Here is a 14,446-nt window from a genome sequence, read left to right as displayed (position 1 = left end):
CCACCCACGACCAAGCATGCAATGAGAAGACCATGGAATAGCAAGACCGACCAATAGGTCAGTCAAGCTGAACCAATGCATGTCCTTCACCTAGAAAGTTCATGAACACCTCCTCGGGAAGACTCATCGAGGAGGGGCATAATGAGGTTGCTCTAGGGTTAGCAAGGCCACCTACATCACTAGTAAATCTCGTTGAGAAATGTACTGGACAACAAGGGGTTGGAATAGCTTGAGGTTGGAGAAAAGGGTAGTAGATTGGTTTTTTGACAATTGGATGTTGGATTCTCTCAATCAGTTGTGATCATCTAGAAGGGATCATCTTATCCTAGTAGAAACATATTCCAAATGAAATCTACAAGTTTCCCATGACATTGTGCAAGTTTCAATCAAGTTATATTCAACTAGGGTATGGACTAGGAAAACCGGCCTCACCGGCTTTGACTTGTTTAGCACCTCAAACTCGCATCTTCTTCATCCAGACTCCAAACAAGATGATTCAAATATGTTTTTTCATTGTCTTGATGAGAGGAACATAATGGTGGAGTTCGTTATGCACTTTGGCACATTTATGTTCCCATCAACAATATCATTACAAGATTACGACATCACCATATGGTCTAACAAAGAGCAGCCACACCAAAAAGTGTCTCTATTTTATGTTTATTTTCTATGCTAATAAGCCAACCCCTAGCATATAACCTAGTAGTTATATGAACTTTTGAAATAGACCTAAAATGATAACAATCAAAGAAAATTCTTAGCTTATTTATCGCAATCACAGAGACAATGCCTCTGTCTGCTCATCAAATTAATTTTAGCTAGGCTATCTTTCATCGATATCAGTATGACTCCACAATAAAGATATCAAAGGAAAATTGAACTATTAGAGGGATGCTTAGCTTCTAGATGAATTTGTGAGAGAAAGGGGTCAACTGGTATTCATAGTCAAAATTGAAGGCCCACGTCGAATACACGCACCAAACAGTCTAGTGGGTTACACCAGACCATTCTGTGTGTCGCCTCGGTCCAAGTTCAAGATGGATTCAATTTCTATATATATTTGATTGGGCTCAGCTTTGATGATAGTTTGTGATGTACTCAAACACTACCACTAGGATAGTGTTGACGATAGTTAACAACCATTATAAACCATCAATATAACATGTGTAAGGGCATGAAAGTAATCACCAACATAGACTTAGGGGTTTAAACTATCAAATTACATGAGTTTTGGTGAATCTATGTTTTCTGCAGGGTTTATACAGGAAACCCTCAAGGTGGACCTATATGTCAGAATTAATCATGCTTATCCGTGCCATAAACAACACTAGAAGTATCTAGAAGACACCAGAGGACACCACGCCACGGCGAAGGGTGAGAGGCCACCAGGTGGGACCAACCGGTCCTACTTACCGACCGGCCGGTCTATGGGGGCCACCATCAGCCTCTGCCTCTTGACGTCAGTTCTCCATTGCCTCGTAGGTTGCACCATGCCATCCATTCAAGTCGGTTTGATCCTAGGGCTCAGAATTGATGCTACGGCCTATATATACTAGCCTCTAACCCCTTCCCTCAGGTATTGCATCAAGTCATTTGAGAAGATAGAAACCCTAATCATCCTCAGAGCTCCACCATATTCTAGGGCATAGCTAGCTAGGCTAGATCTAGAGGGAGGCAACCTTCGCTTGGATTCCTGATCGTGTCAAGAGCGTGGCTTGGTATAGCCCCTTGTATCCTCTTTTGTATCTTTCATTATTCATATGTTTGCTACAATTGATTCGACATTGTTCTTAATATTATTCATGTTCCTAGTTATCATGTTCACTGTCTACTTTGATTATATGCTTAGTGTAGTTAGGTATCATCATGTTCAAGCATAAGTTCGTATAGCGCTCGCTCTAAGGTACTAGGGGTGAGTGGTCGACATTGTGTAAGTGTGGTGCTTATACGTTGTTTACCTGTGGATGCACCCTATATTCCGAGCCATGTGGTAGATAGCAGATGTGACACTTCTGTTGAGTCCTTTGTAGTCCACTCCCCAAATATAGGACAAGTAGGATCTAGTTACAAAGGAAGACAAGCTCTGTTCTTAATCTTCCTTATGTGTAGATATGAGGTTGATCTTAGCAACGACTACTAGGTGTAATTGCACTAATCAACGTATGCTTTGACTTATAATTAAGAATGACTTAGGAATTATTCCTCTAATATTCTACTTAGCAATGTTAATGCCATAGAAAGGAGTACTCTAAGTGATCATTTATCATTACTTACCATTCATATACATTTATCTCTTGACTTACCCCTGTTGTGAGTAGAAGTTTGGTTATGGTTTATCTCTTCATCAGACATATAACTTATCAATATATTCCAACCGCCTGTCCTTTCCTATGGTAAAAATGTAAATAACGATACCTAGAATACTCCCAGGTGAAGTGCTACAATGGTATATTATCTGTGCGCTTGCGGATTCTTTTCATTCATATATTTTCTTTCAAGTCACAAGTAAATACCAATAAGCATTTCTAGTGTCGTTGCTAGAGATTAAATTCAAAACCTTATCATTAGTAACGACGTTACAAAATGCCAACAAGCATTTCTGACTTTGTTGCCGCGGAAGGTAGCTAGGCAAGAAGGAAATATTGATAAACTTCTACCGATTGATGTGATCGAGAAAACCATTTACCCCTGCTCAAGCAGGATTACCCTTGTTCTATCTACTTTTACATCTTATGTAGGGTAATATATGACCGGTTTTGACCTTCCGACAAACTACGATGAAGTTCCAGAAGCATTAATCAGAAGAACTAGACCTAAACTCAAGAAAGTTTCAGCTTTAGAATCAAAAGTGGAAAAAGTCTACTTAACCCCCCACCTTTCATACTTGGTCTACTTCACCCCCCCCCCCAACTATGAAACCGTCTGTTTTACTCCCTGAACTTTCTAAAACCGTCTATTTTACCCCCTGGGCGATTTTCAGCGGCGGTTTTGCTACAGTAACAGCGGGTCTGCTACAGCAACGGTGAGTTTGCTACAGTACCGATGGTTTTGAATTTTTTTTATTTTCGGTGAATTTTTGAAAAATCATAGTAAATCAATGAAAAATCTAATTTTATTGGACTCCACATGAGTAGATCTACACAGTGAATATATAATACGGTATGCTTTAGTATAAATTTTTTTTGTAGCTTTAGATTAATTGGAAAATCCAATTTTGTCTGTAATTAATTAGAATTTATCTATAACTAAGTTATACATAGTCCAATGAGTACGAAATTTTTACTATAGTTCAAGCATACAATAATTAGCGTACCATAAAAATTTCACCACAATTGGACCATAGAAGCTGCAGCTATGAATTATTCCAATTAATTACAGACAAAATTAGATTTTCCAATTAATCTAAGGCTACAGTAAAAATTTTGTACTAAAGCATACCGTATTATATATTCACTATGTAGATCTACTCATGTGGAGTCCAACAAAATTAGATTTTTTATTTTATGATTTTTCTATGATTTACTGTGATTTTTCAAAGATTCACCAAAAATAAAAAAAGAAAATTCAAACCCACCATTACTGCAGCAAACCCACTGTTACTGTAGCAAACCCGTTGTTACTGTAGTAAAACCGCTGTCAAAAACCGCCCGGGGGGTAAAATAGACGGTTTTGGAAAATTCAGGGGGTAAAACAGACGGTTTCATAGTTGGAGGGTGAAGTAGACCATGTATGAAAGGTAGGGGGGTTAAGTAGACTTTTTCCAATCGAAAGTCAACCAAACAAGGCATCGCTTAACACTTGTCTTCGAAGCCATGGCTGACAAGATTCTCCATGAATTCTCTACTCCAACTACGGTCAACATCTGTACTAGATCGGTGATCAACATTGGAGACAATGCTTTTGAGTTCAAGGCAGCTCTCATCAACATGGTGCAAGCTAGCTAGTTTTGTGGAAAGGCACATGAAGATGCGAGTGCTCATCTCCAACACTTCCTAGAGATTTGTAGCACTTTCACCATCGAAGGAGTATCCAGAGATGCCATATTACTTCACCTCTTCCCATTCTCACTTTTGGGGAAGGCGAAGCAATGGTTCTACGCCAACAAAGATAGAAATACTACATAGGAGAACTGCTCCACTGCCTTCCTAGCAAAGTTCTTTCCCATAGGCAAGACCAATGCTCTGCGTGGGAGAATCTCAAGTTTTTAGCAGCATCATGATGGATTTGTCCCTGAGGCATGGGAACGCTTCCAAGATTACATTTTGGAATGTCCTCATCATGGGATGGAGGATTGGCTACTCATGCAGACTTTCTACCACGGGTTGATTAACAACACCCGTGAGAACATGGATGCTGCTGCTGGAGGTGCATTCTTGTCACTTACAATCACACAAGCAACAACTCTCGTGGAGAAGATGGTCTCCAACCAAGGCTGGAATGAAGAACGTCTTCAAACCTACAAGAGAGGTGGAGGTATGCATCAACTCAAGGAGGTAGACATGTTGTTTGCCAAGATGCACCTACTGATGAAGAAGCTCGAAGACTGAGCTAATGAGAAGCAAGAAGTCATGCACATTCATGATTCCTGCAAGACATGTGAAGAATGTGGAAACACTGGGCATTTAGGAAACAACTATCCTAAAACCCACAAGGATGTGAACTTCATCAACAACAATAACTATCATCCTCTACAGAATCAAGGATGGAATCAGCAACAAAGGCCTAACTACCAAGGTAATTACCAAGGTAACTATAAAGGTAATAATTTCAGTAATTTCAATAATCAACCACCCTTGAGTGAGTTAATTTCTAGCCAAGCTAAAATAATGGAGGGCTTATCTAGAAAATTAGCTTCCAATGATAAAATCTTAGAAAACATAAACAATAGATTGGATAGCTTCTTCTCTACCATTAAAAACCGGCATAGCTTTAATAAAATGATAGAATCACAAATAGCTCAGCTGGCGGCCGTTGTTCCTCTGACCGATAAAGGTAAGATTCTAGGGCAACTGAAAGATCTAGAAACTACAAATCTTGTCGATATTCACAATGCAACATACTACTACACGGAGCCATTGGCGGGAAGGTGTATAGACTATTCCTTGCCTGAAAAGAAAGGTGATTCAGGAAGACCTGTCATCCCCATCGCCATTGGACCTCATATTTTCCAAGAAGTTGTCTGTGACTTCGGAGCAAGTGTCAACATCATGCCTAAGGTAATTTATAATAAAATTAATGGAGATACTTTGTTGTACACAAATATGCATTTGCCGCTTGCAGATCAGTCGCTCTGCTACCCCAAGGGAATTCTTGAAGATGTCATTGTTCGAGTGGGACAATCATACGTACCTGCAGATTTTATGGTTTTGGAAATAGGTGGAGATGTAAGCGCACCCATTATCCTAGGCTGACCCTTCCTAAGCACCACGAAAGCCATCATCTACATGGATAGTGCAAAGATCTGCTTCACAATCAAGGATAAGAAGGAGAAATTCACTTTCAAGAATTGTATCTCGCAATCTCCTGGTCATCCACAAATGTCGTACCTGCCCAAAGAGACAACCGTGAGCAAGAAGAAAAACAATAGGTGAAGAAGGAAGAACAAGGCTAGGCAACCACAAGAAGAATGAGTCAACATGATAAACACAGTTCGATCGGAGTATGACCACCTACTCGCTTCACCGTTCCTTGCCAAGAAGGATGATCTAGGTGTGCCAACAATCGAGTGTACCATTGGACAAAGAATCTTCCACAAAACCTTTTGCGACATTGGGTCGGGTGTAAACATAATGTCCAAGGTAATGTATGAATACTTATTTGGTGATGAACCTTTGTTCCCTACATATATGCAATTGTAGATGGCGAACCAATCAATCTGATTTCTAGAGGGAATAGCGAAAGATGTCATGGTAAGAATACATGATCACTATGCCCCTTCCGACTTCATGGTTCTAGACATGGGAGAAGAAGGAGAAGACGTACCTATCATCCTCGGAATACCGTTCCTCAACACTACCAATGCAATCATTTATGTTGGATCTGGTCAAGTCTACTTCCAATTTCTAGGAGAAAAGGTATGCTGCTATTTTAATTGTTATACTACTTATGAGTAGCCCAAGAAGTCCCGCTCCAAGAGGAGACATCGATCATCCCGATGCCGGAAGAACCAATCCCCAAAGAATGGATGGGAGGAAGATGAGGAAGTTGTGAAAGATGAACCTACTACGCCTAAGTTATGTCCACAAACCAAGCAGGTGTGGAAGAAAAAGGTGACATCATCAGAGTCACCATCACAAGAAGTGCAACCATCAAGGTCTCCATCTCCGAGATCGATAGATGCACCCAAAGAATGAACAAGATAGGAGAAAAGTCCTATCCGAAGGACTTAAAAATCTGAACCCTCGTCGGGAGGTAAATCGGTAGTTATCCATATTTACCCTTTAGCATGGAATGCATCATTTTCACTTTAGCATATTTACTTTTCTGCATTTACATTGCACTTATAAAAATAAAATAAAAAGTATCATCATTGCATTATAAAATCCTAAGCCCCATGTGAATACTTTTTACGATGTGTAGAAACCCGCATTAATATTTAATATGGTGGCATAAAATAAAATTACCATGCACTCAATTATATCAAAAAATCCAAAAATACTAGATAGACATCCTGCTAAGGACTTATTAATTCAAAAATATTTCTAACCTCAAGAACCACTAATCTCTGGACGGCTGACCGCTAACCCTTTTATCCTAATCCGTTCCACGAGTTTTGGTGTTCTTGTTAGTACTTTGCAGGATGATCAAGAGCAACTTCACCCGGTCGTCTTCATCTCACTCCACCCATGGATGAGAAGGAGATCCGCTGGTAAGGCTGCTCTGAGAAGGACCAAAACAACAACCAACTTGGGGGAAGGGCATCCCCTATGTATCTAGATAAGTATTTTTTTTCCTTTTGTTTTGTTATTTCTAAGTTTGCTTTATAAAAAACTAAAAGCAAAATAAAAATTTATCTTTGTGTTAAGATATCTTAAAAACAAAATAAAGAGTGTGTCTAGTTTGTTTTAAGTTTGATTTTTAAGAGTTGAATAAGTAAAAGGACTCTGAGGATAATCTCTTAACATGGAAATAATGAATAGTTACTCTGTTATAATTTCTTTCAAGTACCTAGTTTTCAGCCTTGAATTCTCCTAAGTTTTGGATAAGACTATTTTGATATAAGAATTTACTCTGAACTTGAAACTCATGGGTAGCATATGCTTGATCTAAGTCTAGGTAATTGACGGATATGATATGAGAAGGTCTGAGTTGTTGTTTATCTTGTTCCAAGTGACACTAGAGTTTTAGAGATTTATCTTATGAAAAACATAAAAATGCTACATGATGAGTTCCTGTATGACAAAGCTTGAATTCCTACCAGAGCCAAATATGATATTTAGACTAGGAAAACTTCCACTCATATATGCTGCTTATTTTGCATTGAGTTTAGTCAAGCTTTGTTGACCCTTATGAGAGGTTTGTCATGCTCTTAAAATCAAGATCACGTACACACCACCCACATATGCACTACTCCTACACTAGGGGCAGGCACAAAAACCATGCCACTCCATCTAGATCCACCAAAAAATGTTTTACTCCAACACTAGGAGTAAACAGCAAAAATATGCTCGATAGGATATCCACCAAATAAATGCTCCAAGTTCTTGTTACTATCTCTCAAAAGTTTTGTTGCAGAAAAGAAGCTTGGGCTATGCAAAAGTTATTCATGAAAAAAGAGAAGAATTGGGAAAAAATGGACAAGTGTCTGAGATATCTAAAACAATGGGTACTCAGATGTCTATCTGAAAAAAAGAGAAAAGAAGAAGAGATGAATAAGATAGCCCATGTTTTCTTGCAAAGTGGTTTCCCAATTCCAAAAGGGAGATATGTTTTCAAGGAGCATAGTAGAATTAGGTTAGCCACCATATATATTCACCATACATCCACACACATGCACATCTTGATTTGATTGTATGACTCAACTCTCTTTGGATCCAAAGTTTGACTTTACAATATATGTATTGCAAGTATGTTCTTTCATGCTATTTCCCCTCCTATGAGCTCCACATAAGCCTTAGTTATAGGAAGAGAAAGGCATAACATCATGATTGCCTTGGTGACGATCCACAAATACCACATATATCGAGAGACTTAAGAGGGTCATACAATGGAAGCTCTGAGTTTTATTTTGAAAACTTATAAAAACTCTAGAATAATGGTTGAGCAAAGAACTTGACACATAGTGCTTGACTCGATCATTCTGTCTTTTAATTGCTCAAGACCCAAGTGAAGGCTAAGAAGCCCCATGGTTGAAGGTAATATGGGTAAGTTTGAAAGTCAGATCAATTTATTCTAATCCGGAGGAGAATTCTTGTTTGAATGTATGTGTACTTTTGAGGAGTGAAAACATCGATGCAACTCCTGATCCATTTGCTGAGTTTTGCATTGCTCAAGGATGAGCAAAGGTTAAGCTTGGGGGAGTTTGTTGATGATAATTAACAACCATTATAAACCATCTTTATAACATGTGTAAGGGCATGAAAGTAATCACCAACGTAGACTTTGGGGTTTAAACTAACAAATTCCATGAGTTTTGGTGAATCTCTATTTTCTGTAGGGTTTATCCAGGAAACCATCAAGGTGGACCTATATGTCAGAATTAATCGTGCTTATCCATAGCATAAACAACACTAGAAGGATCTAGAAGACATCAGAGGACACCACACAACGGCGAAGGGTAAGAGGCCGCTAGGCCAGTCCCACCTAAAGGCCAGCCAGTCTGTGGGGGCCACCGTCAGCCTCCGCCTTGTGACGTCAGTTCTCCACCGCCTCCAAGGTTGCATCCATGCCATCCATTCAAGTCGGTTTGATCCGAGGGCTCAGAATTGATGCTACAGCCTATATATACCAACCCCTACCTCCCTCCCTTAGGCATTGCATCAAGTCATTTGGGAAGATAGAAACCCTAATCATCCTCAGAGCTCCACCATATTCTAGGGCATAGCTAGCTAGGCTAGATCTAGAGGGAGGCACGCTTCGCTTGCATTCCTGATCGTGTCAAGAGCGTGGCTTGGTATAGCCCCTTGTATCCTCTTTTGTATCTTTCATTATTCATATATTTGCTACAATTGATTCAACATTGTTCTTAATATTATTCATGTTCCTAGTTATCATGTTCATCATCTACTTTGATTATATGCTTAGTATAGTTAGATTATCATCATGTTCAAGCATAAGTTCGTATAGCGCTCACTCTAAGGTACCAGGGGTGAGTGGTCGACATTGTGTAAGCGTGGTGCTTATACGTTGTTTACCTACGGATGCACCCTATATTCTGGGCCATGTGGTAGATCACGTATGTGACACTCCTGTTGAGTCCTTTGTAGTCCACTCTCCGAATATAGGACAAGTAAGATCTCATTGCGAAGGAAGACAAGCTCTATTATTAATCTCCCTTAGTAATATCCCTTTTGTGTAGATATGAAGTTGATCTTAGCAATGACTACTAGGTGTAATTGCACTAATCAACATATGCTTTGACTTGTAATTAAGAATGACTTAGGAATTATTCCTCTAATATTCTACTTAGCATTGCTAATGCCATAGAAAAGAGTACTCTGAGTGATCATTTATCATTACATACCATTCATATACATTTATCTCTTGACTTACCCCTGTTGTGAGTAGAAGTTTGGTTATGGTTTATCTCTCCATCATACATATAAGTTATCAATATATTCCAACTGCCCGTCCTTCACTGTGGTAAAAATATAAATAACGATATCTGGAATACTCCTAGGTGAAGTGCTACAATGGTATATTATCTGTGTGCTTGCAGATTCTTTTCATTCATATATTTTCTTTCAAGTCACAAGTAAATACCAATATGCATTTCTGGTGTCATTCCTAGAGATTAAATTCAAAACCTTGTTCTTAGTAGCAACGTTAAGAAATGCCAACAGATTGACCCCTCGTTGTATAAATATAAAGGGGCACGACTGATTGAGGGCATCAAATTGATCAAACTCTAGCTCTTCCAACCTCCATTTCTATTATTCTGCATGTTTCTCTATGCAGTTTGTGGGCATTCTAGGTGGCCTTGTAGACCAAGAGCAACCTAAGTGCATTGACCATGATAGGGTCCCTCTCGACCAGTGTTCATAGGTTTTCCTAGCGACTTAGAGAGCATCAGATAGTTTGGTAGCTCTCACCGATTGGTTCGGTACACATGATCCCATCATTGCCAAACAGTCCTGTGCACAGATCTGTGCATTCCAACACTACATCATGTTTTCTTGTGAGTGCAATTTCACCACCATAGGTAGTCTGATGTACACATTTTTGCCAAGGGTTATCGATCTTGAAAACATACGTCCAACTTTTGAGAAATTGTCAATCGAGGATCAGAAGGGTTATGAATAAACCCAAAAGATCCTAGAAGGGATAGATCAAGAGAGGCAAAAGAGTGAAGATGAAGCCATACAATATTGCATGTCGCACTTCTCCATGGACAAGGAAGGCAACATCACCAAGATCAAGGATGTGGTCCTCCCTTCCCCCATTGATCCAAAGGCAAAGGTAAAAACTAATATGAGTTCATCTTCATCCTCGGTTATTACTATAGATCAGCTTATGCATGCTCTTGATGACTTGATCAATGCGATAATAAAATAACTAGTAGCATGCAAGGTGTGATAGATTATAATAATAATTTTTTTTTGTCTAGATCAAGCTAATATTACTGCTAGTACTGCACCTATGGAAAATTACCTTTGAATACATCAGTAGCAAGTTTACAAGAACACCATTAGTGTGCTATGCCATTGAGTTACTTCAAAGGTCAAACAAATCCAAAATAGTACATTGGTTGTGCTGTTATGATTCCTCTTTAGGCCGAATTAGAACCTAGAGTTAGTGTTCCTCCTAGTTTGGCAACTCCTAGTCGAACCATTGAGCTACCTCATCATACTGCAGCACCAAGTGTTTACCAAAACTACCTTCTAGTACAGGGGCTCCTAGTAACCTACACCACACACACACACACACACACACACACACACACACACACACACACACACACACACACATATATATATATATATATATATATATATATATATATATATATATATATATATATATCATGGGATGACGTTTGAGAAGGGCATAACTTATTTGAAATATAGTTTAGACAAACAAATGAAAGAAACTTATGGGATAGAGAGAAAAACTAAATCTCATGTATATCAAAAGTCATATCCTCTAAGTTTTGATTATGTTGTTGTCCCACGGGATTGGAAGTTCCCTGATTTTCTGAAATTTAGTGGGGATGATGATATAACCATATGAACATGTTAGTCAATATTTTTCTCAATTAGGAGGAGCCAGTTCCATTGATGAAATTAAAGTGCGTTTTTTCATTATCATTGACCAGAGCAGCTTTCTCTTGTTTTGCTTCATTACCCATATTCATTCTTAGGCACAATTAGAACCTAAATTTATTCAAGATTTTCATTGTGGGGACAATGAGTTAAGATTGAGTCATCTAACATCAATTACGCAATGATATGATGAGTTTGTTGCTAATTACATCAGAAGGTTTGAAAAAATAAAAATTGATTGTATAGTGCTAATATTTCTGTCGGTGCAGAATGTGACCAACTAGTAAATATTTGTAGTTTTGTCATACGTTGTGATCGGAGGTGGCCTAGCACTCAATGACATAGGGTTTATACTGGTTCAGGCAACGTGCCCTATGTCCAGTTTGGGTCGGTCAGTGACTTTTATTCCTGAGTCCAGGTGCTCGAAGTTTGTAGTGGGGTTACAAATGAGAAGGAGAAAGATGGGGTGTAAAGAGGTCCGGTCGGCTCCGGTCAGAAGGGCCAAGAGCGACAGTAGCTACGCTATGAGCTAAGTGTTCAAGCGTGTGCTTAGGGTACGAACCCGGTGGTTCTGTGGTTGTGAGCTGATGAACTCGATCGATGTTGGTTTTCTCAAAAGGACTAAAGAAGCTCTCCTTTGGTGGAGGGGGCGCATCCCCTTTTATAGATAAAGGGGATGGCTTTACAAGTGAGAGGGTGAGGGTACGCATGCTACTGAGCTTTGTTGCCCATGCCGGCGGGTACAAGATAATGATAGGCGCCTACAACACTGTTGATGTCACTATAGAATGTCAGATGCATGTGGGAGGTCGCGTTGCCTTCTTCAAGAATGGTAGACGTCGGTACCTGCAAATATTGTTTGATGCCTAGAGGCATGTGAGGAGTTCCACCACGTTCACCTAGTACGATAAATCCCGGCGCCCACAACACTGTTGATGCCAGAGGCATGTGGGGGGCCTTACCGTATGGGAGTTTAACGGCGCCCACAATACTATAGAGGGAGATGTCGGCGCCTACAATACTGTTTGTGTTAGGGCGGTTGCAGAGTACTATTCTTGCAGATGTATAGGTTATGGTCCCTATTGTCGTGGTTTGACTCTGTGCGCCCTGCCTTGCTTTTTCCGTTCGTCGCCTGGTTCCTTCCGAGTGGGCGTTCCTGGTCGGATGGCCCTAGTCGGTCCTGGTCGCGCCAGTTGGAGAAGAGTGGTGAGCAGGGTTTCTGTGAACCTCGATCGGAGACATGGGATCGGAGTGAGAAGTAGCGCTTTGGGCCAGCCTTCCGATCGGAGAGGCCGTCCGAAGGCGGCTGGAGTCCGAAGCGAGCACTCCGGTAGGAGAGGTGGGCCAAAGTGGACGACGAGCGGGCGCTGTTCCTCTTCGGCCAGACGTTCCGGTCAGTGACTAGACCGCTCTTTCGGCCTATCGTTTTAGATCCTTGGGCCGGCCCATGAGTTGTGTGCTGCCCGCTTGGGCCAAGCCTTGGCGTGGAAGCCAATCCCCGAGGGACCCTGGGTTTATGAACCCGACAATTTCTAAAAGATATCTTGTTGAATTAGCTCTCAATGGTTTGCGATCTTACATTAAAGAAAGATTAGAGGGCTCTGAATTCATCAATATTAATAAAGTTTGGCAAAGAGCTTTGCCTCAAGAAAGTGGAACAAATATTCAAACCTAAAGTCTGATCGTCCTAGTATACATATGGTTACTTATGATTCCGATCACTCAGACAATGAAGGCAAAGATGTGTATGCTACAGTGTGCATGGTCTCCTAAAGATAAATTGAACACTTGTGATTCTCTGGTCAATTCATAAAAATTGGCAAGAGGATGTTAAGTTTACTTTAATTTATAGACAAGTGTGATAAAATTAAAAAAAATATCACACTTGTCTATAAATTAAAGTAAACTTAACATCCTCTTGCCAATTTTTATGAATTGACCACAGGAGCTATTGAGCAATAGAAAAATTAGAATATCTCATGATATGCCATTGGCACAGGTCATGCCATATTCAGTAGTTGACATAGTGAGCTTATCGATGTTATATATCATAGCCAGTGTAGGACAAGGTTTGCTATATAGCCCTATGAACTCCCATCAGGAAGAAGTCAAAGTAGTCTACCACACCATGTATATGCACCAGGAAGTAGTCAGTTGCCTTATAAAAAACATAATAAGCGAGGAGTTGCATATGAGTATGCTCCCTAAAAACTTGATCGCTAGCATATCCGTACAAGTATACAAGCAGACGAAGTTATGGAGGCCTGCTCATCCAGGAAGCTATGTGCGCAGCTACCAAGACCGGGGAATATAGAGAGAAGTAGTAAGAGAGAACATGGCGCTAGAGATTTTGTTCATGTGTGATATGTCTCTTATATAGGCACAATGGGAGAGGGGCGATGAACCTAGACATATCATTGACTAGTGTTGTTATTTATGAGTGCAAACTAAAATATAAGACTTCTGCAAACGCACAGAATACCATTGTAGCATTTCACCGGGAGTATTCCAAGTATCATTATTTATATTTTACCACAGGGAAACAATGGAATAAAGATTATTAAATAATAACAAAGGAGTATCTACTAACATACCAGCATAACTAGAGCAGGCGGTAATGATAGGAGTTATGTAAAATGACACACAGGGGATAAATCTATAAACATAATGTAAACTAGTTAACTCAGGAGGACAACAGGTGAGGTAGATTCCTATGATATTCTTATTACAGGATCAAAGTATATATATACCCGACTTAAGCTAAGACTAACTCTACTCTTGTGCACTTCAGGGCGCCGCTAGACAATAGAGCACCATAAAAGATAACTCTACTGACGCGAATACAGTCCTACAATTTAAGAACCTGCACAACACAGGGTGGATTACAGAGGATAGATGGGGCTGTCACCATCCGCTACCTACCACACAACTAGGGAGCAGGGTGCACTCATAGGTAGAGCATCGTGTATAAGCACCACACTTACACGAGGCTTAGCTACTCAGCCCAGTCGATAAACTAGCAGGCT

At 40.0% G+C, this 14,446-nt stretch overlaps 1 non-coding gene across 1 annotated transcript; it reads right to left on the bottom strand.

The window, feature by feature from the left end:
- Positions 1–4,176: 4,176 nt before the first annotated feature.
- LOC136519148 (small nucleolar RNA R71) lies at positions 4,177–4,285 on the bottom strand. Its single transcript, XR_010774710.1, has one exon. It is a non-coding gene; the product is annotated as a small nucleolar RNA R71 (small nucleolar RNA).
- Positions 4,286–14,446: the final 10,161 nt, after the last annotated feature.

The sequence above is a fragment of the Miscanthus floridulus genome, chromosome 17, assembly GCF_019320115.1.
Source record: "Miscanthus floridulus cultivar M001 chromosome 17, ASM1932011v1, whole genome shotgun sequence".
Taxonomy (NCBI): domain Eukaryota; kingdom Viridiplantae; phylum Streptophyta; class Magnoliopsida; order Poales; family Poaceae; genus Miscanthus; species Miscanthus floridulus.
The sequence above is the reverse complement of the archived record's forward strand: the minus strand, read 5'-3'. Positions and strand labels throughout refer to the sequence as shown.